Source organism: Pongo pygmaeus, chromosome 5 (assembly GCF_028885625.2).
Source record: "Pongo pygmaeus isolate AG05252 chromosome 5, NHGRI_mPonPyg2-v2.0_pri, whole genome shotgun sequence".
Taxonomy (NCBI): domain Eukaryota; kingdom Metazoa; phylum Chordata; class Mammalia; order Primates; family Hominidae; genus Pongo; species Pongo pygmaeus.
This window is the reverse complement of record NC_072378.2, coordinates 85824498-85837399: the sequence shown is the minus strand read 5'-3', so window position 1 is coordinate 85837399 and position 12902 is coordinate 85824498.

The following is a 12902-nucleotide window of genomic DNA, read 5'->3' as shown; positions in this document are numbered from 1 at the left end:
AGAAGAATCAAATAGACGCAATAAAAAATGATAAAGGGGATATCACCACCGATCCCACAGAAATACAAACTACCATCAGAGAATACTACAAACACCTCTACGCAAATAAACTAGAAAATCTAGAAGAAATGGATAAATTCCTCGACACATATACTGTCCCAAGACTAAACCAGGAAGAAGTTGAATCTCTGAATAGACCAATAACAGGAGCTGAAATTGTAGCAATAATCAATAGCTTACCAACCACAAAGAGTCCAGGACCAGATGGATTCACAGCCGAACTCTACCAGAGGTACAAGGAGGAACTGGTACCATTCCTTCTGAAAGTATTGCAATCAATAGAAAAAGAGGGAATTCTCCCTAACTCATTTTATGAGGCCAGCATCATCCTGATACCAAACCTGGGCAGAGACACAACCAAAAAAGAGAATTTCAGACCAATATCCTTGATGAACATTGATGCAAAAATCCTCAATAAAATACTGGCAAACCGAATCCAGCAGCACATCAAAAAGCTTATCCACCATGATCAAGTGGGCTTCATCCTTGGGATGCAAGGCTGGTTCAATATACACAAATCAATAAATGTAATCCAGCATATAAACAGAACCAAAGACAAAAACCACATGATTATCTCAATAGATGCAGAAAAGGCCTTTGACAAAATTCAACAACACTTCATGCTAAAAACTCTCAATAAATTAGGTATTGATAGGACGTATCTCATAATAATAGGAGCTGTCTATGACAGACCCGCAGCCAATATCATACTGAATGGGCAAAAACTGGAAGCATTCCCTTTGAAAACTGGCACAAGACAGGGATGCCCTCTCTCACCACTCCTATTCAACATAGTGTTGGAACTTCTGGCCAGGGCAATTAGGCAGGAGAAGGAAATAAAGTGTATTCAATTAGGAAAAGAGGAAGTCAAATTGTCCCTGTTTGCAGATGACATGATTGTATATCTAGAAAACCCCATTATCTCAGCCCAAAACCTCCTCAAGCTGATAAGCAACTTCAGCAAAGTCTCAGGATACAAAATCAATGTACAAAAATCACAAGCATTCTTATACATCATTAACAGACAAACAGAGAGCCAAATCATGAGTGAACTCCCATTCACAGTTGCTTCAAAGAGAATAAAATACCTAGGAATCCAACTTACAAGGGATGTGAAGGACCTCTTCAAGGAGAACTACAAACCACTGCTCAAGGAAACAAAAGAGGATACAAACAAATGGAAGAACATTCCATGCTCATGGGTAGCAAGAATCAATATCGTGAAAATGGCCATACTGCCCAAGGTAATTTACGATTCAATGCCATCCCCATCAAGCTACCAATGATTTTCTTCACAGAATTGGAAAAAACTACTTTAAAGTTCATATGGAAACAAAAAAGAGCCTGCATTGCCAAGTCAATCCTAAGCCAAAGAATGAAGCTGGAGACATCACACTACCTGACTTCAAACTATACTACAAGGCTACAGTGACCAAAACAGCATGGTACTGGTACCAAAACAGAGATATAGACCAATGGAACAGAACAGAGCCCTCAGAAATAATGCCACATATCTACAACTATCTGATCTTTGACGAACCTGAGAAAAACAAGCAATGGGGAAAGGATTCCCTATTTAATAAATGGTGCTGGGAAAACTGGCTAGCCATATGTAGAAAGTTGAAACTGGATCCCTTCCTTACACCTTATACAAAAATCAATTCAAGATGGATTAAAGACTTAAACGTTAGACCTAAAACCATAAAAACCCTAGAGGAAAACCTAGGCATTACCATTCAAGACATAGGCATGTGCAAAGACTTCATGTCGAAAACACCAAAAGCAATGGCAACAAAAGCCAAAATTGACAAATGGGATCTAATTAAACTCAAGAGCTTCTGCACAGCAAAAGAAACTACCATCACAGTGAACAGGCAACCTACAGAATGGGAGAAAATTTTTGAAACCTACTCATCTGACAAAGGGCTAATATCCGGAATCTACAATGAACTCCAACAAATTTACAAGAAAATGACAAAAAAAACCCATAAAAAAGTGGGCAAAGGACATGAACAGACACTTCTCAAAATAAGACATTTATGCAGCCAAAAAACACATGAAAAAATGCTCACCATCACTGGCCATCAGAGAAATGCAAATCAAAACCACAATGAGATACCATCTCACACCATTTAGAATGGCAATCATTAAAAAGTCAGGAAACAACAGGTGCTGGAGAGGATGTGGAGAAATAGGAACACTTTTACACTGTTGGTGGGACTGTAAACTAGTTCAACCATTGTGGAAGTCAGTGTGGCGATTCCTTGGGGATCTAGAACTAGAAATACCATTGGACCCAGCCATCCCATTACTGGGTATATACCCAAAGGACTAGAAATCATGCTGTTATAAGGACACATGCAGATGTGTGTTTATTGCGGCATTATTCACAATAGCAAAGACTTGAAACCAACCCAAATGTCCAACAATGATAGACTGGATTAAGAAAATGTGGCACATATACACCATGGAATACTATGCAGCCATAAAAAATGATGAGTTCATGTCCTTTGTAGGGACATGGATGAAATTGGAAATCATCATTCTGAGTAAACTATCAAAAGAACAAAAATCCAAACACCGCATATTCTCACTCATAGGTGGGAATTGAACAATGAGAACACGTGGACACAGGAAGGGGAACATCACACTCTGGGGACTGTTGTGGGGTAGGGGGAGGGGGGACGGATAGCATTGGGAGATATACCTAATGCTAGATGATGAGTTAGGGGGTGCAGCGCATCAGCATGGCACATGTATACATATGTAACTAACCTGCACATTGTGCACATGTACCCTAAAACCTAAAGTATAATAATAATAGATAAATAAATAAATAAAAAAGATTTGTGCCTGAGTAATGGGGAGAAAGAGGATGTTATTCACGGAGAATAAGTCATGAAAACATGACCAGTTTTAGAGGAAGAAGAGTTTGTTCTTGGCAATGAGATAATTAAAAGTTTGAGACATTGTTGCTTTCACACATTGTTGCTTATGCCCCTTTCCTGCACTGCTACATTTTTTGTTTTTACCACTCTCAGCCTTTTCAGTGTCCTCTTTTGAGGATTCCAGTAGATGCTTGAAGGAGTCAGTGCACCTTCAACTTAGTCCACAAAGATTTTATCTTTTTATTCTGGCTCAAGGTACAACATGGAAGAAACTCTGATGAGCAAATTACATCCTTGTGATTGCCTAGAATGCTCTGAACTTTAATTTCATATTGAACAAACTGAGTAAAAAGGAACCCCTCTCAGTAAGGAGCCTGGAAAAATTAATTATGTCAGATTTCAGGAAAGAATGGGAAGAGCATAAAAGAATGTTGGTTGTTACTCTAATTTAAAAGATCCACAGGATCTTCAGAGATAATTCTACAAGGAAAGAAATTAATAACTTTTTTCAGGTAACCCCAAACTTCTTTACTGATTACAAATGATGAGGCAATCATGTTGCAATTGAAAATAATATTTCCTTTCCTTTGTTCATGATCTCATTCTTGATGAATTACCTCATTCCGGTTATGAGCCAAATAACAATGTTTTGGTCAACAATGTACCATATATATAATGGTGTTCCCATAAGATTATAAAGCCATATTTTTAGCGTACTTTTTCTATGTTTAGATACACAAATACTTACCATTGTGTGACAATTGTCCGTAGTATTCAGTACAGCAACACGCTGTATAAGTTTGTGGCCAAGGAACAATAGGCTATACTGTACAGCCTAAGTTTATAATAGGCTATCCCTTGGGTTTGTGTAAATATATACTCTATGCTCTTCCCACAATGACAAAATGACCTAACAATGCACTTCTCAGAAGCATCCTTGTCATTCAGCAACACATTAATGTTGATGCAATTACAACGTATTGAGCTGGACAAGATGACTGACTAGACATAGCCAGGTGGAACAGCTGCCACCAAGGGACCAGTAAACTGGTGCACTCCTAACAGATCTTCAGAGAGAAGGCACTGAGAGTGGACAGAGGGAGAACACAGAAGTTGGGCTGAAGGGGGAGGAAGCTGGGAACCCTTCATGAGGCTACCAACACTAGGACTCGTTCCTGGCCCCCACACCTCTAGGGAAATAGGTGAGTTGAACTGGAAAGGAGTGACCCACTCTTACTGCCAGTCTCAAGAATTCTGGGCCTCTGGAATCCTGGCAGGAGGAGACTCCTCGCCTACCACAGACACTTGAGTTGGCAGGAAAAGCTGCTTAGAGAAGTGATAGAGGAAGCACTACAGGCAGCACAGAGCCCATAGGATTTGGTGTTGGACCATCTATAGTGGAGCACAGCCTCCTAGGCTTGACTTGCTCACATAGGACATTTTAGCCCTAGGAGAACTGCCATACCTGAACTCTGTAGAGCGGTCTTGCTCATCAGATAGAGCTGGTCTGATATGAGGACCCCGTGGTCTTCTGATCTCTCCTGAGGCTGCAGTCTTGTTATGCCTGTTTGCAATGCAGCCTCACCTGAGGGCCCACATCATAGTTGCTGTGCTGGAGGACCACAGCTGACTAGCAGAGAGCTCCAGCAGAGAGGCCGTCATGGACACACATCAGCCCATCTGCTCCCTCCCAACTCTGCAGCTTTCTCTGAGCCCACAGCTGCCCCCTGACCCCAATATTGCTTCGCTGATGTGTGCATACACGGTGGATCTTGCCTTCTTTGTCCTGCCAGCACACATGTGTGCGTGCATCCTGCCCTGCCACTGCTGCCAGCATGAGTACACTCCTTACCTTTACCCCCACCTTGCCACCATTACAACTGGAGCCTTGGTGGGCATGGAGCCTACCAGCTCCACCTCGACTAGCCCTCCACCCCTGCACCAACACTACTTTTGGAGTAAAACTAGGCATGGCGAACAGTGGACCCTTCCCCATCCTGAGCAGCCACCTTTGTCTTAATCCCAACACTCCATCCCTGCACTAACAGCACCATCAGCATGACTGCATGCACAGTCACCAGCAGGGACCCTCCACACCCCCAGAGTGGAGGAGTGCTGCCTCCACCACTGCTGCAACATTCATATCCTTGCACATCATCAGAGTTATTGGGTGACCAGGTGTTTTGTCAATGTGCAGCAATAATTTGACAGAAATCATTTTTCTGAGCACAGAGTCTCAACAGTGGGCTTAAAATATCCAAGAACCATGCTGTAAATAAAATTGTTATCATTCAGGCTTGGTTGTTTCATTTACAGAGCACAGGCAGAAAAGATTTAGCGTAATTCTTAAGGGCACTAGGAGTTTTGGAATAGTAAATGAGCATTGGCTTCAACTTAGAGTTACCACTGGATTAACCCCTAAAAAAAGAGTCTGACTGTCCTCTGAAGCTTTGAAGCTAGGCACTGATTTCTCCTCTCTATTTATGAAAGTCCTAGATGCCATCTTCTTCCAAAATAAGGGTGTTTCATCTCCACTGAAAATCTGTTATTTAGTGTAGCTATCTTCATCAATTATCTTAGCTACATCTTCTGGATGCTTGTTGCAACATCCACATCAGTACTTGTTGCATCACCTTGCACTTGCACACAGCAGGCAAGCAACCAATTTTGCAGTGGACACCAGCTTGGGGTCCTCTGATTCAATTTTCACACTGTCTACCTGGAGACAGCATCAGGTGCTACAGATTGGGGGCTCAGCTCCACAAAACTGCCCTACTTCATAGACTCTCAAGTCCTGGCCTCTGGAACTTCTGACCAATTATCTTCAATTGGTGTTCACATAATTTCCTCTTTGGGTTCAATTAATTTGCTAGAGTGACTCACAGAACTCAGGAAAGTTGTTACACTTACTAGTTTCTTATAAAGTTTATTACAAAGGATATGGGTGAAGAGATGCACAGGATCAGGTATGGGGGAAGGAGTGCAAAGTTTCCATGCTCACCCCAGGCATACCATCCTCCAGGAACCTCCATATGTTCAGCTATTCAGAAGCTCTCTGAACTGTTCTCTTGGGTTTCTATGGAGGTCTTATTACGTAGGTGTGATCGACTAAACCATTGGCCATTGGCCATCAAATTAATTTACTTCAGCCTCTCTCCCCTCCTGGGAAGCCAGGGGCAGGGCTCAAAGTTAGCAAACTTCTAATCATGCCTTCATTTTTCCAGTTATCAGCCCTTATTTTGAAGCTACCTAGGGACTGCCAGCCATCAGTCAATCAATAGCACACAAAAAGATAACACTTTGGGGATTCTAAGGATTTTTGGTGTTGTATGCCAGAAACAAGTCAAAGACCAAATATATATTCTACAATATCACAGGTCCCATGTCCAAATACCATCATATTGGAATAGGGCTTCAACATATGAATTTTCTGGGAAACACAAATTCCATAACAAATAATACTTGATAGCAACCACAAAACCTTAATGGCATACAGCAATAAACATTTATTTTTGCCTTACAATTCTACAATCAGGTGATGTAGCTAGCTTGGCTAGATTTTCTCTGGGTCTCAGCAGGATTTACCCATGTGTCTGGCAGTTGGCTGGTTCTCTGCTGGGACAATAGGGGCATGGGTCATTTGTTTTTTATTTTATTTCAGGATATATTTGGATTATTCTCTTAATGATGGCACAGAAGCAGGAGCAAGAAAACTCAGCAACATAAGTTTTTTATAAGGCTGTATTTACATTATTTATTGCTAAAATCCCTTTGGTGAAAACAAAGTCACATGGCTGATTCCAGATTCAAAGTGAGAGGATGATACAAAATTATATGAGGATGAATGTAGATACAAAGAGAGATGAAGAGTTGAAGCCATTAATGTGACAATATATCACATACAGAAATATGTGCACACATGCACTAAGAAACGTGTGAAAATAAATCTAACATTATTATTTGTATAATGATTTCTTACCTCCTGAAAGTCCTTCAACAGAATCAATTGTAAAATAGTCATGAAAATGAATAAATACAGCTATATATATACATATACAAAATAGTATGCATGAATCTTCTAATCATAATTTACTTACATAAATTCAAAACCATGCAAAACTAATCAATAATGCTTGGGAATACAAAGAGTAAAACTTTTTTTAAAGCAATAAAATTATTAATAAAAATTGTTACTTTTTAATCAATGATTAACAAAAATAAAAACCATGCACATGGCTGTATCTCTCAGCATAGTTTGGGGGAGGGTGGTATAGTAATTTATGAGAGGGACTGCAAAGTAGATTTCCATGGTGCAACCTTCCACTTCTTTAGAGGGGTTATGCTGCTTACATGGATGGTCACACTGCTTACATGGATGGTCACACTGTAATAATTTATTGACCTGTAAATTTAGCAATTTTCCAGGTGTTATGTTTCACAATAAAAAGTACTAAAGGAAAAAACAGAAGGGCATGTACTTCCTTTATGGATTTTTTTTCTTCTGGATATTACACAAAATCGGCAACCTGAACAGAGTAAAAAAACCTACCAGGTCCATTTTCATCAATATCAGAAAATAAATGTAACTGTCAGTCTCTAAAACTGCAGAGGAGCTTCTAAAAGAAGTAAAGAATGGCTAAAAAAGTTGCACAAGTTGCCTCTTAGGAGTTAGAAGAGGTGGGAAAGGAAATGCTGATTTCATTTAAACCTCATAGAATGAATTGACTTTTGAAACTATGTGTATGTATAACTTTGATTTAAAAAATTGTAAAAGTTTATAAAATCAGTGGAAAGTGTTTTAATAAGTATAGTTGTGATGGTATTGGAAAAGACCAACATAGTTGTTCAGCTAAACCTCTCACTGTTTTTTCCTGTGTGTGGGTGTCTCTAAGGGAGAATGAAAGTGTACCTCTCCATGTCACTTTCTGTTCTTTCCTTCTAGAATATTCTTGAGGTTTCATGAATGACTTCATATTGTTCATAAATAATTCTTATTTTTGGTGATTGTCTAAATCAAATGGAAAAAGAAGGATTGTTATTACAATAAGAATCTGCAATTCCAGGGGAATTCCAAGATGGCCGAACAGGAACAGCTCCGGTCTGCAGCTCCCAGCATGATCAACAAAAAAGATGGGTGATTTCTGCATTTCCAACTGATGTACCTAGTTCATCTCACTGGGACTGGTTGGACAGTGGGTGCAGCCCACGGAGGGTGAGACAAAGCAGAGGGGGGCATTGCCTCACCCGGGAAGCTCAAGGGGTTGGGGGATTTCCCTTTCCTAGCCAAGGGAAGCCATGACAGACCACCTGGAAAAATGGGACACTCTGGCCCAAATACCGTGCTTTTCCCAAGGTCTTAGCAACTGGCAGACAAGGGGATTCTCTCTCGTGCCTGGCTCAGTGGCTCCCATGCCCATGGAGCCTTGCTCACTGCTAGCACAGCAGTCTGAGGTTGATTTGCAAGATGGCAGCCTGGCTGGGGGAGGGGCATCCACCATTGTTGAGGCTTGAGTAGGTAAACAAAGCTGTCGGGAAGCTCGAACTGGGCAGAGCGCACCATGGCTCAACAAGGCCTAGTGCCTCTAGACTCCACCTCTGTGGGCAGGGCATAGCTGAACAAAAGGCAGCAGACAACTTCTGCAGACTTAAACATCCCTGTCTAACAGCTCTGAAGAGAGCAGCAATTCTCCCAGCATGGCGTTTGAGCTCTGAGAATGGACACACTGCCTCCTCAATTTGGTCCCTGAACTGCGTGTAGCCTAACTAGGAGAAACCTCCCAGTAGGGGCCTACAGACACCTCATATAGGCGTCTCTGGGACAAAAAGTCCAGAGAAAGGATCAGGCAGCAATATTTGCTGTTCTGCAGCCTCTGCTTGTAATACCCAGGTAAATAGGATCTGGAGTGGAACTCCAGCAAACTCCAACAGACCTACAGATGAGGGACCTGACTGTTAGAAGGAAAACTAAAAACCAGAAAGGAATAGCATCAACATAAACAAAAAGGTCATCAATAGCAAAAGGCCATCTGTAGGTCATCAACATCAAAGACCAAAAGTAGATAAAACCACAAACATGGGGAGAAACCAGAACAGAAAAGCTGAAAATTCTAAAAATAAGAGTGCCTCTTCTCCTCCAAAGGATAACAGCTCCTCAACAGCAATGGAACAAAGCTGGATGGAGAATGACTTCGAAGAGTTGACAGAAGTAGGCTTCAGAAGGTCGGTAATAACAAACTTCTCCAAGCTAAAGGAGGATGTTCAAACCCATTGCAAAGAAGCTAAGCACCTTGAAAAAAGATTAGATGAATGGCTAACTAGAATAAACAGTGTAAAGAAGACCTTAAATGAACTGATGGAGCTGAAAATCATGGCACAAGAACTTCATGACACATGCACAAGCATCAATAGCCAATTTGATCAAGTGGAAGAAAGGATATCAGTGATTGAAGATCAAATTAATGAAATAAAGTGAGAAGACAAGTTTAGAGAAAAAAGAGTAAAAACAAATGAACAAAGTCTCCAAGAAATATGGGACTATGTGAAAAGACTAAATCTACATTTGATTGGTATACCTGAAAGTGAGGGGGAGAATGGAACCAAGTTGGAAAACACTCTTCAGGATATTATCCAGGAGAACTTCCCCAACATAGCAAGGCAGGCCAACATTCAAACTCAGGAAATACAAAGAACACCACAAAGATACTCCTTGAGAAGAGTAACCCCAAGACACATAACTGTCAGATTCACCAAAGTTGAAATGAAGGAAAAAAGTGTTAAGGGCAGCCAGAGAAAAAGGTTGACTTACCCACAAAAGGAAGCCCATCAGACTAACAGCAGATCTCTCAGCAGAAACTCTACAAGCAGGAAGAGAGTAGGGGCCAATATTCATCATTCTTAAAGAAAAGAATTTTCAACATGGAATTTCATATCCAGCCAAACTAAGCTTCATAAGTGAAGGAGAAATAAAATCCTTTACAGACAAGCAAATGCTGAGAGATTTTGTCACTACCAGGCCTGCCTTACAAGACCTCCTGAAGGAAGCAGTAAACATGGAAAGGAACAACCAGTACCAGCCACTGCAATAACATGCCAAATTGTAAAGACCATTGATGCTATGAAGAAACTGCATCAATTAATGGGCAAAATAACCAGTGAACATCATAATGACAGGAACAAATTCACACATAACAATATTAACCTTAAATGTAAATGGGCTAAATGCCCCAATTAAAAGACACAGACTGTCAAATTGGATAAAGAGTCAAGACCCATCAGTGTGCTGTATTCAGGAGACCCATTTCACGTGCAAAGAGGCACATAGGTTCAAAATAAAGGGATGGAGGAAGATCTACCAAGCAAATGGAAAGCAAAAAAGAAGCAGAGGTTGCAATCCTAGTCTCTGATAAAACAGACTTTAAACCAACAAAGATCAAGAGACAAAGAAGGCCATTACATAATGGTAAAGGGATCAATTCAACAAGAAGAGCTAACTCTCCTAAATATACAGGCACCCAATACAGGAGCACCCAGATTCATAAAGCAAGTCCTTAGAGACCTACAAAGAGACTTAGACTCCAACACAATAATAATGGGAGACTTTAACACCCCACTGTCAATACCAGACAGATCAATGAGACAGAAGTTTAACAAGGATACCCAGGACCTAAACTAAGCTCTGCAACAAGCAGACCTAATAGCCACCTACAGAAGTCTCCACCACAAGTCAACAGAATATACATTACTCTCAGCACCACATCACACTTATTCTAAAATTGACCACATTATTGGAAGTAAAGCACTCCTCAGCAAATGTAAAAATAGAGAAATCACAACAAACTGTCTCTCAGACAACAGTGCAATCAAATTAGAACTCAGGATTAATAAACTCACTTAAAACCACACAGCTACATGGAAACTGAACAACTTGCTCCTGAATGACTGCTGGGTAAATAACAAAATTAAGGCAGAAATAAAGATGTTCTTTGAAACCAATGAGAACAAAGACACAACATACCAGAATCTCTGGGACACATTTAAAGCAATGTGCAGAGGGAAATTTACAGCACTAAACACCCACAAGATAAAGTAGGAAAGAACTAAAATTGAAACCCTAACATCACAATTAAAAGAATTAGAGAAGCAAGAGCAAACAAACTCAAAAACTAGCAGAAGGCAAGGAATAACTAACATCAGAGCAGAACTGAAAGAGACAGAGACACAAAAAACCCTTCAAAACATCAATGAATCTAATATCTGGTTTTTTGAAAAGATCAACAAAATTGATAGACCGCTAGCAAGACTAATAAAGAAGGAAAGAAAGAAGAATCAAATAGAAACAATAAAAAATGATAAAGGGGATCTCATCACTGATCCCACAGAAATACAAACTACCATTAGATAATACTATAAACACCTCTATGCAAATAAACAAGAAAATCTAGAAGAAATGGATAAATTCCTGGATATATACACCCTCCCAAGACTAAACCAGGAAGAAGTTGAATCTCTGAATAGACCAATAACAGGCTCTGAGATTGAGGCAATAATTAATAGCCTACCAACCAAAAAAACTCCAGGACCAGATGGATTCACAGCTGAATTCTACCAGAGGTACAAAGAGGAGCTGGTTCCATTCCTTCTGAAACTATTCCAATCAATAGAAAAAGAGGGAATCCTCCCTAACTCATTTTATGAGGCCAACATCATCCTGATACCAAAGCCTGGCAGAGACACAACAAAAAAAAGAGAATTTTAGGCCAATATCCCTGATGAACATCTATGTGAAAATCTTCAATAAAATACTGGCAAACCAAAATCAGCAGCATATCAAAAAGGTTATCCATCATGATCAAGTCAGCTTCATCCCTGGGATGCAAGGCTGGTCCAACATAGCCAAATCAATAAGTGTAATCCATCACATAAACAGAACCAATGACAAAAATGACATGATTATTTCAATAGATGCAGAAAAGGCATTCGACAAAATTCAACAGCTCTTCATGCTAAAAACTCTCAATAAATTAGGTATTGATGGAACATATCTCAAAATAACAAGAGCTATTTATGATAAACCCACAGCCAATATCATACTGAATGGGCAAAAAGTGGAAGCATTCTCTACGAAAACCAGCACAAGACAGGGATGCCCTCTCTCACCACTCCTATTCAACATACTGTTGGAATTTCTGGCCAGGGCAATCAGGCCAGAGAAAGAAATAAAGGGTATTCAATTAGGAAATGAAGAAGTCAAATTATCCCTGTTTGCAGATGATGACTGTATATTTAGAAAACCCCATCTTCTCAGCCCAAAATCTCCTTAAGCTGATAAGCAACTTCAGCAAAGTCTCAAGATAGAAATCCATGTGTAAAATTCACAAGCATTCCTATACACCATTAATAGACAAACGGAGAGCCAAATCATGAGTGAACTCCCATTCACAATTGCTACAAAGAGAATAAAATACCTAGAAATACAACTTACAACAGATGTGAAGGACCTCTTCAAGGAGAACTGCAAACCACTGCTTAAGGAAATAAAAGAGGACACAAACGAATGGAAGAATATTCCATGCTTATGGATAGGAAGAATCAATATCGTGAAAACGGCCATACTGCCCAAAGTAATTTATAGATTCAATGCCATCCCCATCAAGCTACCAATGACTTTCTTCACAGAATTGGAAAAAACTACTTTAAAGTTCATATAGAACCACAAAAGAACCCACATTGCCAAGACAATCCTAAGCCAAAAGAACAAAGCTGGAGGCATCACCCTACCTGACTTCAAACTATACTACAAGGCTACAGTAACCAAAACAACATGGTACTTGTACCAAAACAGATATAGAGACCAATGGAACAGAACAGAGGCTTCAGAAATAACACCACACATCTACAACCATCTGATCCTTGACAAGCCTGACAAAAACAAGCAATGGGGAAAGGATTCCCTAC